Here is a 20,536-nt window from a genome sequence, read left to right on the forward strand (position 1 = left end):
CTGCCTACAAAAGACTCATTTCAGACCTAAAGACACCTGCAGATAGAAAGTGAGAGGATGGAGAAACATCTATCATGCAAATGGATGTCAAAAGAAACCCAGAGTAGCAATATTTATATCAGACAAAACAGACTTTAAAACAAAGACTGTAACAAGAGACAAAAAAAAGACACTCTATAATAATAAAGGGGACAACCCAACAAGAAGATATAAGCATTGTAAATATTTATGCACCAACATAGAAGCACTCAAATACATTAAACAGTTATTAACAGGGAACTTTACAGAATGTTCAGGGAGAAGGGGAAGAGTGGTGGCTGCCAGAGTTGTCTGCATCCTTCCTCCTCCCCCACACTGGCCTCAGCCCACTCACCAGCTGTAGAAAATGGTGAAAGAAACCACTGAGTATGATGTTTTTGGGAGTCAAACCCAATGCCACCTAGGAAGAATTAAAAAAGGCTTACAGGAAACTGGCCTTGATGTACCACCCTGATAAAAATCCAAATGAAGGAAAGAAGTTTAAAGAGATTCAAGCTTATGAAGTGCTGTTTGATGCAAAGAAAAGGGAATTAAATGACAAAGGAGGAGAACAGGTAATTAAAGAAGGTGGAGGTGGTAGTTTTGGCTCCCCCATGGAGAACTTTAATACATTTTTTGGAGGAGGAGGAAGGATGCAGAGAGAAAGGAGAGGTAAAAATGTTGTATATCTTTCTCAATAACCTTATATTTATATAATGGTGCAACAAGAAAACTAGCTCTGCAAAAGAACATGATTTGTGACAAATGTGAGGACTGAGGTGGTAATCATGTTGTCCCAATTACCAAAGTACTGGAATGCAAATAAGAATTCATTAAATAGGACCTGGAATGGTTCAGCAAATCCAATCTGTGTTCATGGAGTACCAGGCCATGGAGAATGGATCAATTGTAAAGATAGATGTAAAAGCTGCAGTGGAAGGAAAAAAAAAGCTGCAGTTCAAGAGAAGATTTAGAAATTCCTATTAACAAAGGCATGAAAGATGGCCAGAAGATAACATTCCATAGTGAAGGAGACCAAGAAGCAGCACTGGAACCGAGGGATATTATCATTATTTTAGACCAGATGGACCATGATGTTTTTATTGAGCAAGAAGACCTTTTCATGTGTATGGATATACAACTGGTTGAAACACTGTGTGACTTTCAAAAGTCAGTATCTACTCTTGACAACTGAACCATCCTCACCACCTCTCATCCTGGTCAGACTTTCGAGTATGGAAACATCAAGGATATGCTAAATGAAGGCATGCCAATTTATCATAGACCATATGAAAAGGGTTGCCTAATCATGCAATTTAAGGTAAACTTTCCTGAGAATAACTCTGTCTCCTGATAAACTCCCTTATCTGGAAAAACTCCTAGTCGAGATGAAGGAAGTAAAAGAGATCGATGAAACGGAGAAGATGGAACTGGTGAACTATGATCCAAATCAGGAAAGGAAGTGCCATCACAATGGAAAATCATATGAAGATGATGAACATCATTCTAGGGGTGGTGTTCAGTGTCAGACCTCTTAATGGGGCCAGTGAATACCACTGCTGGCATTTTATATGTAGTGGTGAATGAGTAAAGGATTATAATCATAGCTCACTACTTGCTATAGTTTTCAATATTCAACTATAGTTTTTAAGTTAAATGAAGAATAAACTCAAATATAAAAGCTAAAAAAATTTAAAAATTAAAAATTAATAAACACATAAAGGAACTAATTGATCATGATACAATAATAGTAGATTTTAACACTCCACATACATCAATGGGCAGATTATCTAAACAGAACATCAACAAGAAAAAAAATGGCTTTCATTGACACACTGGAAAGAATGGTTTTAACATATATATTCAGAAAATTCCATTCTAAAGAAGCAGAATAGACATTTTTTTTTCAAATGGACATGGGCCACTCTCCAGAATAGATCACATAATAGTCCACAAAACAAATCTTGACAAATTTAAGTAAATAAAAATCATAACATGCATATTTTCTGACCACAACACTATGAAACTAGAACTCAACCACAAGAATGAATCTAGAAAGATCACAAATACATGGAAGTTAAATAGCATGCTACTAAACAATGAATGGGCCAACCAGGAAATAAAAGAAGGTATAAGAAAGTCATAGAAACAAATCAAAATGAAAACACAACACTCCAAAACCTCTGGGATACAGCAAAAGCAGTTCTAAGATGGAAGTTTATAGCAATGCAGGCCTACCACAAGAAACAAGAAAAAGCTCAAATAAACAACCTAACCTTACACCTAAAGGAACTAGAAAAAGAACAAAAAATAAAACCTAAAAACACCAGAAGGAAGAAAATTATAAAGATTTGAGCAGAAATAAATGGTATAGAAACAAACAAAAAAAGAAAACAACAATAAAAATAGGACAGATCAATGAAACTAGAAGCCATCTCTTTGAAACAAAATAAAACAAAAAATTTGATAAACCTCTACCCAGATTTATCAAGACAAAATATAGAAAGGACTCAAATGAGATAACACTGACGCCACATAAATACAATTATAAGAGAATATTATGAAATACTATATGCCAACAAATTGAACAACCTAAAATAAATGGATAATCCCTGGAAAAATAGAAAATACCAAAACTGAAACAGGAAAAAATAAAAAATTTGAATAGACTGATTACCAGCAAGGAGATTGAATCAGTTATCAAAGCACTCCCAACAAACAAAATTCCAGTATCAAATGACTTCACAGGTGAATTCTACTAAACATTTAAAGAAGAGTTAATACCTATTCTTCTCAAACTATTGGAAAAGAATAGAAAAGAGGGAAAACTTCCAAATTCATTCTATGAGGCCAACAGTACACTGATACCAAAACCAGACAAAGATACCACTAAAAAAAGTACAGGCTAATATCCCTGATGAACACAGATACAAATATTCTGAACAGAATATTAGCAAACTGACTTTAACAATACATTGAAAAATAATTCACCATGATCAAGTGGGATTTATTCTTCTGTTATAGGGTGGTTCAGTATTTGAAAATCAATCAATGTGATATGTCACATCAATAAAAGAAAGGATAAGAACCATACGATCATTTCAATAGATGTAGAAAACGCTTCTGACAAAGTAGAACATCCATTCATGATAAAAACCCTCAACAAAATAGACAGGTTTAGAGGGAACATACCTCAACATTCTAAAATCCATATATGAAAAACTCTTAAGTAAAATAATCCTTAATGGGGGAAAACTGAGAGCATTTCCCCTAAAATCAGGAATAAGACAAGGATGTCTATCCTCAACACTTTTATTCAACATAGTACTAGAAATCCTAGCCACAGCAATGAAACAACAAAAGGAAATAAAAAGCAACCAAATAAATAAAGAAAAAGTAAAACTTTCACTATTTGCAGATGATATGATACTGTAAATAGAAAACCCTAAAGACACCACCAAAAAAACTGCTAGAACTGATAAATGAGTTCAGTAAGGTTTCAGGATACAAAATTAATGTACAGAAATATGTTGCATTTCTATATACCAATAATGAAGTAGAAAGAGAAATTAAGAAAACAATCCCATTTATAATTAGACCCAAAATAACAAGATCCCTAGGAAAAATCTAATCACAGAGGTGAAAGACCTCTACTTTGAAAACTATAATATCTTGATGAAAGAAATTGAAGATGACACTAATGAATGGAGAGACATTCCATGTTCATGGATTGTAAGAATATTGTTAAAACGTCTGGGGCATCTGGGTGGCTCAAGTCAGTTATGCGTGTGACTGGCTCAGGTCATGATCTCACAGTTTGTAAGTTCGAGCCCCGCATCAGGCTCTCTGCTGACAGGTCAGAGCCTGGATCCTTCTTTGGATTCTATGTCTCCCTCTCTCTCTCTCTCTCTCTCTGCCCCTCCCCCACTCACACTCTGTCTGTGTCTCTCTCTCAAAAGTAAATAAACATTAAAATTTTTAAAAATGTCTATAGCACCCAAAGCAACCTACAGATTTAATGCAATCCCTAGCAAAATACCACCAGCATTTTTCACAGAGCTAGAATAAACAATCCTCAAATTTGTATGGAACCACAAAAGACCCTGAGTAGACACAGCTATCTTGAAAAAGAACAAAGCTGAAGGCATCACAATTCTGGACTTTAAGCTACATTACAAAGCTATAATAATCAAACAGTATGGTACTGGTAAGTACCCATAGTAAAGTATGTAAATAGAGTACTGGTAAGTACCCATAGTAAAACAAGTAAATAGACCCGTACATCAATAGAACAGAATATTAAAAAAGAAGTCCACAACTACAAGGTCAATTAATCTTCAACAAAGCAGGAAAGAAATCCAATAGGAAAGAGACAGTCTCTTTAACAAATGGAATTTGGAAAACTCAACAGCAATATGCAAAAGAATGACACTTGACCACTTTCTCACACCATCACAAGAATAAACTCAAAATGGATCAAATACCTAAATGTGAGGCCTAACACCATAAAAGTCCTATAAGAGAACACAGGCAGTAATTTCTTTGACATTGGCTATAGTAACTTCTTTCTAGATATGTCTCTTGAAGCAAGGGAAACAAAAGAAAAAATGAAGTATTGGGACTATTTAAAAATAAAAAGCTTCTGCACAGGGAGGAAAACAATCAACAAAACTAAAGACAACTTATGGGAGAAGATATTTGCAAATAACATATCCTATGAAGAGTTAGTATCCAAAACATACAAAGAATTTATAAAGCTCAACACTCACTAAAAAACGTGCAGAAGTCATGAACAGACATTTTTCCAAAGAAGACATCCAAATGGCCAACAGACACATGAAAAGATGCTCAAAATCACTTATCATAAGGAAAATGCAAATCAAAACCACAATGATATAGCACCTCACACCTGTCAGAATGGGTAAAATCAACAACACAAGAAACCACAGGTGTTGATGAGGATATGGAGAAAAAGGAGTCATCTTACACTGTTGGTGGGAATGCAAACTGGTGCAGACACTCTGGAAAATGGTACCGAAGCTCCTCAGAAAATTACAAATACAACTACCTAATGATCCAGCAATACTACTACTGAGATTTACCCAAAAATAGAAAAACACTAATTTCAAGGGATATGTGCACCCTGATGTTTATAGCAACATTATCAACACTAGCCAAGAGTCTATTGACTGATGAATGGATAAAGAAGATGGGGTGTATGTGTATGTATATATATATATATATATATATATATATATATATATTCCACTATATATACAATAGAATATTATCCAGCCATAAAAATAAAATCTTGCCATTTACAAAGACATAATACTAGGTGTAAAAAGTCAGAGAAAGACAAATACCGTATGATTTCACTCATATGTGGAACTTAAAAGAACAAAACAAATAGCAAAGGGGAAAAAAATAACAGAGCGAAAGAGACACAAATCAAGAATCACACTCTTATTTACTGAGAACTGATGTTTACCAGAGGGGAAGGGGGTAGGGTGATGGGTTAAACAGGTGATGGGAAAAAAAAAAAAAAAGAAAGAAACAGGTGATGGGGATGAAGGAGTGCCCTTGTCATGATGAGTACAGGGTGTTGAATCACTATATTGTATGCCTGGAACTAATAACACTAATAATACTCTATGTTAACTAAGTGGAATTAAAATAAAATTTTAAAAAACTAATCAACAAACTTAAAAAAAAATCATAGTATCCTTACGATGTGTGCCAAATATTTTAGAGAGCTGTTGACTCATTATATTTTACACCTGAAAACTAATATAACACTATGTTAATTATGCTAGAATTTTAAAGGATAAATAAAAACTACAAAAACAGAACTTCACACTGGAAGAACTAGGTTAGATCCACACAAGTTGTTTTCTCTGAATGACACTCTAAAGTCACTTTAGGTAGCAAATCATATAATGGACCTCTACACTGTTTCACCAGTGCTAACACTACCTGAACATTTCCTTGTACCAGTTGAGAGCAGAAGCCCCATTGGCTTCCTTTGGATGGGGTATGGAATGCTGATTCCAGTCTTCTTTCTGCCTATTTTCATACTAGAGAGGACTGTGTGATTAGAACTGGAAGTCAACTGGTAAAAATTATATTCATCTTTCTTTTTTTCCCCCTTATTCTATCTGCCCTGTCTATAGAGGAAAACAACTAGAACTTTCTCCTTTAATAAAGAGAAATTATAACAGTACCATTTTACCTAGTTTTAATTCGTAGGCCCTGACAACTCTCATAAATTCCAATGATCACAGGAGAGGCAAACTTATTTCTTGAGCCTAAAAAGAAAAAAATATTAGTATTTCCCAGAATATGAAAGTATGTATATAATCTTTGATAATTCACAATTGGTATAAATAAAACTGTCCTCTTTCCTTTAATGGTAAAACTGAACATTCACATAAATATTCAAATGCAATGCATTACATATATTATACTAAATATGCACATTTTATAACATATTTGACTGGTTGTACAATCAACACAGAAGACATAATGATACCTATACAAAAATAATACTGTTTTATTACAGTTGTAAATATAACTATAGTAACTCTTTTTTTTTTAATTTTTTATTTTTTAATATATGAAATTTACTGTCAAATTGGTTTCCATACAACACCCAGTGCTCATCCCAAAAGGTGCCCTCCTCAATACCCATCACCCACCCTGCCCTCCCTCCCACCCCCCATCAACCCTCAATTTGTTCTCAGTTTTTAACAGTCTCTTATGCTTTGGCTCTCTCCCACTCTAACCTCTTTTTTTTTTTTCCTTCCCCTCCCCCATGGGTTTCTTTCACGTTTCTCAGGATCCACATAAGAGTGAAACCATATGGTATCTGTCTTTCTCTGTATGGCTTATTTCACTCAGCATCACACTCTCCAGTTCCATCCACGTTGCTACAAAAGGCCATATTTCATTTTTTCTCATTGCCACGTAGTATTCCATTGTGTATATAAACCACAATTTCTTTATCCATTCATCAGTTGATGGACATTTAGGCTCTTTCCATAATTTGGCTATTGTTGAGAGTGCCGCTATAAACATTGGGGTACAGGTGCCCCTATGCATCAGTACTCCTGTATCCCTTGGATAAATTCCTAGCAGTGCTATTGCTGGGTCATAGGGTAGGTCTATTTTTAATTTTCTGAGGAACCTCCACACTGCTTTCCAGAGCGGCTGCACCAATTTGCATTCCCACCAACAGTGCAAGAGGGTTCCTGTTTCTCCACATCCTCTCCAGCATCTATAGTCTCCTGATTTCAGTAACTCTTAATTTTGTGTCAAATTGGTTATCACTATTCCTTGTTTTTTTCTCAATACTATTATAAAAGTGACTGCTGTTTGAGAAACTGTTATTCAAAACACTGGTATAGAGCTTTTCTTGATTTCCTACCACAGAATCCACTGCCTACTCTATTTATTACCTGATAATTTTAGTAATAAATACACTAATGCAGATTAGTGTACCACATTGAAATTATAGATATGCCCTCAATACACTTTTTGATTGAATGCCAAATAGTTGAATGTTAAAATCAATATTTGGGGGAGGCCAACTAATACCATCATAGAATGAAGTGATGAGACTTTAAAATTTTTTCAAATTTCCCTAAGTGATAATTATAATTTCACTCCTAACCATGTAAATATCAATTCAAATAGTTTGAAATTTTAATTTGGAAAACTTCACTCACTTTCAGTGTGGTTGGTAGGTGTGCAATTGTTTGGGGGATAATTCTGTCAGTGTAGGATACTGTTGATGATAATGTTTGCCACTAACTTTGAAAGTCTTTTATCATCTAGGTAGAGATTTATCAGCTCTTCAATTCTTGTAATTTCATCAAATCAATTTCTCAAATTGGAGTTGTTTGCACTGCTTAAAGAAGATTCTGCCTGTTTTCAGAAGACTTAAAAATGTCTTCACATATTATTTTATCAGGAATATTTTTGCTTAGCTGTTGTTTTACACTTACTGCCTGAGATAAAATTTCTTTTAATCTTGGATCTAAAAATATAGCAATGGAGAAATTTAATTGGTTTCAATATAACAAACCTCCAAATTCCCACATGCATCTCAGCTTTCATTCCATGCACATTAATTTAGCATGTTCTGTGAAGCAAACTTTTGGGAGACTCCTTATAGCAGACAGAATGTAAGAAATACTTTTGGTCTCAAGTCACACTCATTTGGTTATTTCTTTAGCAGATTCCAACAAATAAACTGAGTTCTCTATAAGCAAGCTGTCTTGAAAGTTGGCATTGTTATTGGCAGAGTATGGTGTTAAATCTTTAATTCACTCTTCGTTAAAAAATGTGATCACTTCTATTCCATCTTGTTTGAACATCTGATATCTGACAAAGCAGTTCCATCATCTATTTTATATCTTATAAATGTGTCTGGATTAAGTAGTGGTAAGTATTTTCCTGCTTAAGGGCAGCACTTTTGTTACATGAGAATGTGTTATAATTACTCTAACATACAATTGAAGAATGTGAAAAAATACTCATCATCTGTTTATTTACATGTCACTCCTAGGTTTCACTACATTTACTTCATTGTCAGTCACAGCTGTATGACATTTGTTTCACTGATTTTCCATTCGATAAATAGTTCATCTATCAGATTCACACAGTTGTTAGCTATGTGAGACCTAAAAGTTTCTTACCAAGTAAACGAGAAGAATTAAATCCTTCACAACTCAGCATAATAAAACTTAAAACAAATGTATGGTTGTATCTTTATGTCTAAATTTGTTATTAGGAAAATAAGAAAAATACCAATTCAATAATATTCCTCACACTTTGTTGGTACATACAGCAGAATGTGAATCAAGAACTAGTGTTTCTGCACCAGTTTCAAAGATAGAGTTCTGTTTCTTGGAATTTATAGCTTGGGTTAAACTAAAAATTCTTTGAAATTCATCCACAGAAAATGATTGACATTCTACTGCACTCAGTTCAATAAGATTTTGTTCAAAATATTTGACTTGATAGGCTTAAAAGCATCAGAAAAAATATTTCTAAATCACTTGTGGAAAAATTTTCAAGTTTGATAAGTGAAAACAAAATATGTTTTTTAGTACATCATTTTTCTCTAATTTAAATTTTCTTCTTACTATCTTTTGTATCAGATGATTTATCATAGATGTTTTGGAATCTTTCTTCCTCATGATATTTTATAGTGGCATTCTGCTCTTAATTCATTTTCTCAACTTGTATAGAATTCCCAAAAAGGAATACTAAAGCCAAAGCAAAATTTTCATGCTTCCGCAAATACGTATTTATGCAAATACTCTCTCACTAGACTATGAGAATCATAAAGAAAGGGACTGCATTTTATTTCTCTCTCACTGTCAATAATAGAGCATGATAGGCACTAAGCACTCAATGAACACTTGTTGACTAAAAAGATATATATGTTTAAAATGATACAGCATAATGTAATAGAAAAATATTACATTTGCTATATTTTCCCTTTGCCAGTGTTGTGATATCGAACAATTTATTTAATATCTCCAAACAAATATTTCCTCATGTGCAGAATATTCCTGAAACTCCTTGAGATGTTTTGATATTTTTAGTGTATTTTAAAACACTAGCACAATTCTCGCCATCGAGGAGGTGCTCAATATGGCAACTAATAAGAAGGAAGGAGGAAAAATGAAGAATATTAATGTCTGCTTTATTAAAGAACTATTTGATGCCCAGTATATAAGCACATATTTAAGAATCTAATTTACTGAACAGAATTTATTGAGCTGAAACAAACAAAAACAGTATTCCTCCATTAAAATGAAAACTTTTTTCTTTGTCACAGGATAGCTCAGGATTACATATCAAACATCAGATATTTTCTAAGAAGTCTCTTGAAGTTTATCCATTTAACTCCTTGGTATCAAAAATTATCAAATCTCATGCACCCAAGGCCTGTAAATGAGTGTTCTGCATTTGGGTCATGTTTCTGCCAAATTATTAGGAAAGCCCATAAATCATTATATTATCTCCTCACAGTCTCTCTTATTTCTAATAATTAGTAGGGCTATTTCTTAGCTTGCAACAGCAAACTCAAAGGAATCTTTCTACTTATGTGAGTTCTGCAGTCTTCTAGATTTATCTGAGAAATGACTTTAATTACTCACATTCTTCACTTTTTCCAATTCCCTTAAGTATTGCAAAAGGACATTAGAACGATGTTCCCAATATTAATATACCTATCACTCATTGCAATTTCCTCAGTCTTAATTTCTGGTACCAATCACTTTTTGTATAAATACTAATTAGATTCAGGTACAAAAAATATGCAAATATCTAAGTTAATGAGACCTGCTATACAAAGCCTCTAGTAAATATTTCCCTATTGATATTTCAGTGGGTGATGTTCCCACCAAATATATATGTAGCTCCAAATTATTTTGGGTGAAATTTAGGGCACTAGATCCCCAGTAATCTAACCCTATACAATTCAACAACCACTTTCAATTGTCAGCTATTTTAATTGCCTAATATTTATACAATCTAAACAATATGCTGATGTTGAGGATTGCTCAATTTTATTTTTTTATGAATTCTTTTAAAGTTTATTTTTTTATTTTGAGAGAGAAGGAGGGAGGGAGGGGCAGCGAGAGGGAGGGAGAGAAAGAGAGAAACAGGTTCCATGCTGCCAGCACAGAGCCAGACACAGGGCTCAAGCTCACAAAACTGTGAGATCACCACCTGAGCCAAAACCAAGAGTCTGTGACAGTTCACCAACCGAGCCACCCAGGTGCCCCAAGGATTGCTCAGTTTTAAAATGTCATTTGTTTCCTTAATGGTAGAGACAAATTAGCTCTCTTACAAACACTCCCTCAGTACTCTTCTTTGCATTTTTCAAATATGTATATATAAATATCTACATAAATATATGACAAAATTATGTTAAATTGTTGGTTAATATTTACATTCTTTGACTATGGAAGTATTGATTGATATTTTGGTTAGGTAATATTTTCCCCATAATTCTGACACTGATGCTCCCTGTATTTCTAATTTCTAGATATAGCAGCTGAGAATTTCTAGTATCAGGTTCATGATAATTTATATGAACCAGTTTTTTTTTCTTCCTGAAAACATTTAGAATCTTCTCCCCAGGCTCTATTTTCTACAATGCAAAAAGATTTTTACCAATTTTCCATGATCTCATTTTCTAGAACTCTTAAAACTTGAACATTTAATATTCTGAATTGATCATTTAATTTTTCTATCTTTTCTTGAATTTGTTTCTATTTCATCTAGTGCATTTTTATTCAAAACTAATGCATCTTCATTCAAAACTATTACAAAATGCTTGATTTTCACTATTTTTTTTTTCAAATTGCTCTTTCCTGTTTTGATTCTATTTTATAATGTGTAATTCATTTATGGGTGAAAGTCTAATTCTCTATCTCCTCAAATGGATTTTTTTTCTTTATATTCTGAAGTTCTTTTGCTGTCTCTGTTATCTATTTACTCTCCAGTTCCTTTAATGTGTATGTTTGTTTCTAAATAACTCACATCTAGAAAACATAAAGAATTCTTACAAATCAGTCAGGAAAAGAAAACACTAAGTTAAAAGTGGGGGAAATACTTGAACAAAAACTTCCAAAAAGAATATTCCCAAATAGCTAATAATTATATGACTAGTGTTCAGTGTCAATCATGAGAGAAATGAAAAATAAAGTTTCTAAACCTCAGTGTGATACTCCTACACACTCCCAAATACCAAAAATTAAAGGTTGACAATAACAAGTGTTGATAAGAATGTGTAACCATATAAACTTGCAGTAGAATAGCTTCCATTTTGGACAGCCATGCCACACTTGACTAAAGCCTACAAGATGCTATTTAAAACCATGATTTTTTTTTGTCTACTTGTTTTATGTTGCAGGAATGGTGGTAGTCAGGCCCCTACTGCTAGTCTATATAGTCACTTCTTTTTTGTAGTGTTAAGAGTTTTTACTTAACATGCTTTGATATGTCATTTAGCACACTGACCACTAATATCTCCAGTATAGACTATTCCATTTATTATCATAAAATAACCCTCTTTGTGTTGTAGATTTCTTTCTTTCTCAAATACTTTATCAGATACAAATGTTGATCCTGTTGCTTCAAGCATGAATGTTTGCTTGTTATTATTTTGTTCCTTTAAGCGTTCTATGTTCATTTGTTTATGTGTCTGTCATTTTTTAATGTTTATTTATTTTGAGAGGGGGAATGGACAGAGAGGGAGAGAAAATATCAAGCAGGCTCTACACTGAGACAAAATCAAGAGTCAGATGCTTAACTAACTGAGCCACGCAGGCACCCCTGTGTCTCATTCTTAACATAATCTGAACAGTCTTTTCCTTCAACCCCTTTATCTTTATTTTAAATACTCACTCGACTGCCAATTTAAGCATCCATTCACTAGCCTACCCACAAACACATAACCAAACAAAACATTGCTCTGGAGTCAGATCTCAGTGAGATCTTTAGACTACATTTCTTAATAAGAGATTACAATATCTTGTCCTTTTACTTTTTTTGTTTTCTGCTTTCTACTTAGAATCTTTTTTTTTTTCCAACAATTTGGAATAGGCAACTGGAATTGAACTAACTCTTTGGCTAGGAATTCAGAATATTTCATAATACTGCTTGCAGTCTTATTTCATCAAGCCAGAAGAATGGTACCAACATAACCAAAGTGAGACTGTTAAACATGGTACTTCACAAAGAGTAACATTAGTGTCATGGAATCGTAAGTCATTCCTTTTTTCTCTCCCCTTTTTTTGTTAACAATTACATCCATAACTGAACAAAACTGCCTCAGCAAATTACACTAAGGGACTTAACAGTACTCTTGCTCACCTGTGAATCTGAAAATAAATAAGACCTCAGTAAGGGCTGTGGACCTAAGGGAGTTGGCAAACCTGCCCCACCCCTACTTGCAGCAATCAGGGGAAAAAAACCTGGACAGATACCCATAGATGAAAGAGAAATTTTAGAAGTTCATATTGCCTGAGAAGAGATTCCAACATGACACTGGTGTGATGAAAAAAAAAAAAAAAAAGCCTGGATACAGAGGAGAGAGATGAACTCTCCAGAGCCACCCTTGCCCAGGGTGACATTTCAAGGACGAAGCTGTTTGGCAGGTAGCAGCAACCTCTCCCATAGAGGAGGTGGAAAGTGAATTGGTGAGTAACTGCTTGGTTATCCAAGTTGTGTGGATTATGGCTGGGAAAAAAAAAAAAACATTTCTCTTTAGCAACACCCTGATTTCTGAAGAGCAACCACTATAATTTAGGGATAGGAGAAGAAAGAGAAAGAAGTAGAGAAAAGTATCAAAGGATATTAAAGGAACCCATTTTCTGCTGTCTGCTTCAAGACTTCAACAGGAAGTCTGCTCACAAACCTCTGGGAATGCCCCACTAGAAGATCTCCTCACCAGGTCTGTTGGCACCCCTAAAGTTCCACATAATAAATGCACATCTCCCTACACTCTGGGGACAGCTCCATATGTATTCCACCCAATGCATTCAGGAGAGGGAGTGTTGGTAGACAGGGAGCTTATTCAGAAAATAAGCAATGATCAGTGGCCAAGGAAGAAGCCACAAACCTGAGCTATAGTGCTACCTTTTGGAATACAAAAGAAAGGATTCTTATAGCCAGCCTGATGAATTATAAGAAACAAAACAAAAGTTTATTCAAGAAAATATCTATTTCAGGGGCGCCTGGGTGGCTCAGTTGGTTGAGCATCCAACTTTGGCTCAGGTCATGACCTCACAGTGTGTGAGTTCGAGCCCCGCATCAGGCTCTGTGCTGACAGCTCAGAGCCTGGAGCCTGCTTTGGTTTCTGTGTCTCCCTCTCTCTCTGCCCCTCCCCTGCTCATGCTCTGTCTCTCTCTGTATCAAAAATAAATAAAAACATTTTTAAAAATCTTTAAAAAAAAAGAAAATATTTTTTTCAAATGCAAAAGCCAGAGCACATAGTGACAAACAATATTTTAAAATCAAGAAAATATGGTATCACAAAAAGAATATGACAATTCAACATGGATCGCAAACACATACACAGACTAATAAAGAATTCAAAATAGTGGTTATGAAAAAAATTCAAAAAGCTACATGAAAACTCAGAAAAACAATTCAATGAAATCAGGAATAAAATTAATGAATAGAAACCATTCATTATCAAAGAAATTGAAATGGTAAGAAAGAGCCATATGGATACTGGAGCAGAAAAAAATCAATGAATGAAATGGAGAATGAAAAAGATTGCATCTGTATCAAGGCAGACCAGATGGAAGAAATAAATGACTTGGAGTATAGGAATAAAGACAATTCAGTCAAAAGAAGAACGGGAACTAAGATTTTTTAAAAGCCTATGAGTACTATCAGATTCAATCAAAAAGAACATATTAGAATAATTGGGATTCCAGAAAAAGAGGAGAGGGAGAAGACATAGTTTATTTAAAGAAATAATAGATAGTACATCCCAAATCTGGGGGAAGCACTTGTACATACAAGTCCTCTAAGCTAATAGAGCACCTCATTATTTTGATGCAAAAACATCTTCCCTAAGAGACATTATAATGAAACTGTCAAAAAATCAATTTTAAAGAAAGAATCTTAAAGGCAGCCAGGGGAAGAAAAAAAGAAAGTAACCTACAAAGGAACCCAATTAGTCTATCAGCAGATTTCTCCGCAGAAACTCTACCCACTAGGAGAAAGTAGAATGACATATTCAAAATGTTGAAAGATGTTGGTTTGCAAACTGGTTCCTGTACACAGAGGGAGAGACTAAAGAAATGTAAACCACTCCAGATTGGTAGGTGACAGATTTAATATGCAAGGAAACTTATAAGGTGTGTCTTAGGTGTCTGCAAGATGAGTAGATCTGCACACCTGCCTACCAGAATCTTTTAAGTTTATATAGAAGCCTTAACTGAGTTCAGTCACATATACCATCCAGAGGGTCTCCAAACATAATGCACTCTCAAGGGTGTGTCCTTGAAAAATGGTTCCCTCTGTGGGAACAGCAGACAGAGCATACATTCTAAGGACAGGGGAGATAAGGAGCTTCCAATTGCCCAGGTCCAGCTCACAGGTTAAGGAATAGTCACACCTTCTCAATTACTCCCTCCAATAGAGGAAAAAAAAGTTGCCAACACTGGACCTGCCTTGCAAGAAATGCTGAAAGGTGTTCTTTAAGCTGAAATGAAAAGACACTAATCACTGACACGTAAATACGTGAAAGGGCACAATAAGGTGAATAGACAGTCAAAAAACTATAACGCTATATTTGGATGGCATGTTAATTGCTCAACAATAGTATAAAAGTTAAAGAGTAGTAAAAATAACTATAGATAGTATAAACTATTAATGAATGTACAACATAAAATAGGTGAACTATAACATAAATAATATAAAAGGGAGAAGTAAAAGGGTGGCATCTTTATAGCTGTTTAAAGATATGTTGCTACCAGACTAAAATGGACTGTTTTATCTATAAAATGTTTTATGCAATCCACAAGGTAACCAGAGAGCAAAAACTGAGAGTAGAGCCACAAAAGACAAAGAAACAAAGTAGAACACACCTCCACAAAAAATAACCAATTTACACAAGTAGGCAAAGACAGAGGAAAAAGAAACAATGGAAATACAAAATAATCAGAAATTAATAAGATGGCATTAGTAAGTCCTTACATATCAATAATCATTCTAACGTAAATGTATTGAATTCACCAATCAAAAGGCACAGAGTAACTAGATGAATTAAGAAAAAAAGGACCCAATATATGCTACCTACAAGAGACTCATTTCAGCCTTAAAGACACACATAGTTTCTAAGTGAAGGAATAGAAGAAGATATTCCATGCAAATGGAGCCAAAAGAGGTAGTCATACTTAAACAAAATAGACTTTACTAGACTTTACACCAAAAATAGCAGCAAGAGACAAAGGAGGTCATTACATAATGATAAATGAATCGATACATCAGGATATAATAACTGTCAATATATACATATCCAACATCAGAGCACGTAAGTGTATTAAGCAAATACTAACAGATATAAAGGGAAAAATAGACAATAAGAAGAAGAAGCGACCTCAGCAATGGATAGATCACCCAGCAAAACAACAAGTAAATGCTGGATTGAACCATACTTTAGACGAAATGGGCTTAGATATTTACAGAACATTCCATGCAACAGCAGCAAAATACACATTCTTTTTAAGGGCAAAAAAAAAAAAATTCTTTAGGATAGATTATATGATAGGATACAAAACAAGTCTTAGTAAATTTAAGAATATTGAATCAAACCAATAACTCATTATGAACACAACAGTATGAAACTAGAAATGAACAGCAAGAGAAAAGCTGGAAAATCTATAAATATGTGGAAACTGAACATTACACATCTGAAAAACCAATGGGTCAAATAAAAAATTTAAAAAAAATCAAATATCTGAAAAAGTGATGTTGTAAGAGTTTTGAGAGAAGAGTTTAAGCTATAAATGTTTATATTAAGAAATTAGAAAGATCCCAAATGAATACCCCAGCTTTACCCCTCAAGGAAGTGGGGGGAGGTGGGGAGAACAATTTAAGTCCAAAGTTAGCAGAAAGAAGGAAATAATAAAGATCCAAATGGAAGTAAAGAGGGAGAAATAAGAAAAACAAAATAAAGTATCAATGGAACTACGGGCTGATTTTTCAAAAAGATAAAATTGATGATCCTTTAACAAACTAAAAAAAAAAGAAGAAGAAGATTCAAACACATAAAATTGGAAATGAAAGAGGAGACATGCTGTAATGAGAAATCTATTTGTGGATGATAAGAATGAGGATGATAAGAATCTACTGTGAATAATCATATGCCAACAAATTAGATAATCTGGAAGACATAAATTCCTAGAAATGCACGATATACCAAGATTACATCAGGAAGAGATAGAAAATCTGAACAGACCAATAATAAGTTAAAAGACTGAATTGGTAATTGAAACATCAGAGCCCAGAACTGCAGGGCCAGACAGCTTCACAACAGCTATCAAACATTTAAAGAAGAATTAACACTAATAATTTTCAAACTCTCCTCCCAAAATTGAAAAAGAAATACTTCCAAACTCATTCTATCAGACCAGCTTACCCTGATAACAAAGAAAGATAAGGACAGTATAAGAAAACCATAGACTAGTATTCTTGATGGATAGAGACATGAAAATTCTCAAAGTATTAGCAAACCCACACATTAAAAGGATTATATACTATGACCTCATGGAATTTATCCCTGGGATGCAAGGAGGATTCACATATAAAAAATTAATAAATGTGATACATCATATCAATAGAAAGATAAAAATCACATGATCATCTCAATAGGTACAAAAAATGGATGTAATAAAATACAATATCCCTTCACGATAAAAAAAAAAAAAAACAGGAACAAATTGGGTATTAGAAGGAACATAATTCAACATAATAAAAGCCATATATGACAAACCCACAGCATATACAATGGTAAAAAATTGAAAGCTTTTCCTCTGTGATCAGGTCCAAGACAAGGATTCCCACTCCCAACACTTTTATTCAGTACAGTACTAGAAACCTAGCTAGAGGAATTAGGGCAAAATTGTCATTATTTGAGGATAATATGACTTTTACATAGAAAATCCAAAGTCTAAACCAAAATCTGGTAGATCTAATCAATGAATTTTATAGAGTTACAGTATATAAAATCAACATACAGAAATCATTTGCAATTCTCTATGTTAATATCTGAAAAAGGAACTTTTTTTTCATTATAGCATCAAAAACAATTAAATACTTAGGAATAAATTTAACCAAGAAAGAAAATGCTCCCTATGACAAAAACTACAAGATTTTTTGAAATAAATCAAAGACAACACAAACAAATGAAAGGACATTCCATGTCCATGTATCTAAAGAATTAATACTGTTAAAATGCTCATACTACCCAAAGCCATCTACAACTCAAACACCAATTCCAACAACATTCTTCACAGAGATAGAACAACCAATCCTCACATGGGTATGGAATAAGCAAAGACCCTCAATACCCAAAGTAATTCTGAGAAAGAATAACAAACCAGGAGGCATCACACTTCCTAATTTCAAACTATGCCACAAAGCTATACTAATTAAAACAATATGGTACCAGCATAAAAATAGACACGTAAGTCAATGGAACAGAATAGAGATCCAGAATTAAACTCCCATATATAATGTCAACTAATATATGACAAGAGAGATAAGATCAACCAATGGGGAAAGGATAGTCTCTTCAACAAATGGTGCTGAGAAGACTAGCACATGCAGAAAATAAATTTTAATCCTTATCTTACACTACTCATAAAAATTAACTCAAAATGAATGAAAGACTTAAACATAAGATATGACACCATAAAATGCCTAGAAGCAAGCACAGAAAAGAGGCTCCTTGGCATTAGTCTTGGCAATAGTTTTTTTGGATATGACATTAAAAGCACACACAACAAAAGCAAATATCAACAAATGGGACTACAATAAATAAAAAGCTTCTGCACATCAAAAGATATGGTCAACAAAATGAAATGGCAACCTATGAAGTGAGAGAAAATATTTGGAAACCATATATCAGTTAAGGGATTAATATCCAAAATATATAAAGAACTCATACAACTCAATAACATAAAACAAAAACAAAAACCTGATGAAAAAAATGGGCAGAAGACCTAAACATTTTTTTTCCCCAAATGACCAACAGGTACATGAAAAGGTGCTCAAATTCATTAATCACCAGGAAAATGCCAATCAAAATCACAGTGAAACATTATGTTACACTGTTAGAATGGCTATACTCAAGATAGCATGAAGTGAGGATGGACAAAAAGGGAACTTTTTGCTTGTGCACTATGGGAATGTAAACTGGTGCAGCCATTATGGAAAAAAATATGGAGATTCCTGAAAACATTAAGAAAAAAAAGAACTATCATACAATCTAGCAATTTCACTTCTGGTTATACATGAAAAGAAAATGAAAACAGGACATGAAAGGGATATATGCACCTTCTTTGTTGATTGCAGACTTATTCACCATAACCAAGATGTGGAAAAAACCTAAGGACCCATCACTGTGTGAATGGATAAGAATTGTGCTGTATATATCCACAATGGAATATTTTTTAGCCATGAGAATGGAGATCCAGCCATTTGTGCCAACATGGATGGATCCTGAAGACCTTATGAGAAGTGAGATGAGTGGAACAGAGAAAGACAAATACTATCTGATATTACTTATATATGAGGCCTCAAAAAGCTAAACTTGTAAGAACAGAAATTGAAATGAGGTTACCAGGGTCTTGGGTGTGTGACAGAATTGGAGAGATGTTGCTTAAGGAAACGAATTTGCAATGAGTAAAGAAATTCTACAGACCTAATGCGTTAGTAGTGAAAATAGACTACAATTTTGAATTATAATCATTAGACTTGCTGGGACTAAATCTCAATTTTTCTAATGACTGAAAAGAAAAAAAATCAAGATGTGATTGAAATACTAATTATTGCTACATTAACAATCATATGACACTATGTACATGTCTCAGGTCAACATGTTGGACACCTTAAATGTATACAAGGTTATACATCACATATATTTTAATTGAAACAAAAACAAAAACTTGGCACCTCAGCACAGGACAGAGCCCTTCTCTCATGTCACTTTTCTAGTGAAGGTAGTCAATCAAAACTGCAATGTTAAAACATCCCTGTGAAATAATATTTTTCTCTATCTAAAGGTGTTTTGTGAATATGTGTGTCAGATATGGAAGATGATGCTCTTTTGTCCTTTTTTCCTACCTAGACAATGTCCTTTTATTCCTTATCCATGTTTGTTTACATTGATTTAGATTATAAAAATGCTGAAATAAATATTACATATATATTTTGCACATTTGTGTGAGCATTTCTATAGGATAATTTTGAGAAAATTGTGGGTGCTCCCTTCACCAGTACATATACTAAAATTGGAAGGATACGGAGAAGATTAGCATGCCCCCACACAAACTCATGAACTGTCTATATTTTTTTTATAAGACATAAATTTTTAAAAAGAAAGAAAGAAAATTGTGGGTGATAGGGTGTATATATATACTTAAGGCTTTTAATAGATTCAAACTGGCCTTTCATTTATCCTTTGAGGGTCCATGTAGGAGTATCACATTGAGGTGTTATTTTGCATTTATTTTGCTTTTACAATTCTGGAAAGCTTTCTTTTTACCTTTATCAATGACATAAAAAGTACTTTTTTGTGTGTGTCTGATTTAATTTTATGAATTTACTTAATATTTGCCCTAATGTTTTTTGTTTGTTTTTCAATGACACAAAGACAAAAGAGAAAGAAAAAAATCAACTACCAACTAGATTTGACATTACAAATAGAAGTTTGGATGTAATACACCTAGGGTGTCAGAATTAGAACCATATAATG

At 33.7% G+C, this 20,536-nt stretch overlaps 2 pseudogenes; both read left to right on the forward strand.

The window, feature by feature from the left end:
* Nucleotides 1-385: 385 nt before the first annotated feature.
* On the forward strand, nucleotides 386-1,556 carry LOC125923951 (dnaJ homolog subfamily A member 1-like; annotated as a pseudogene).
* Nucleotides 1,557-20,042: 18,486 nt separating this feature from the next.
* On the forward strand, nucleotides 20,043-20,135 carry LOC125924136 (uncharacterized; annotated as a pseudogene).
* Nucleotides 20,136-20,536: the final 401 nt, after the last annotated feature.

The sequence above is a fragment of the Panthera uncia genome, chromosome B1 (genome assembly GCF_023721935.1).
Source record: "Panthera uncia isolate 11264 chromosome B1, Puncia_PCG_1.0, whole genome shotgun sequence".
Lineage (NCBI taxonomy): Eukaryota > Metazoa > Chordata > Mammalia > Carnivora > Felidae > Panthera > Panthera uncia.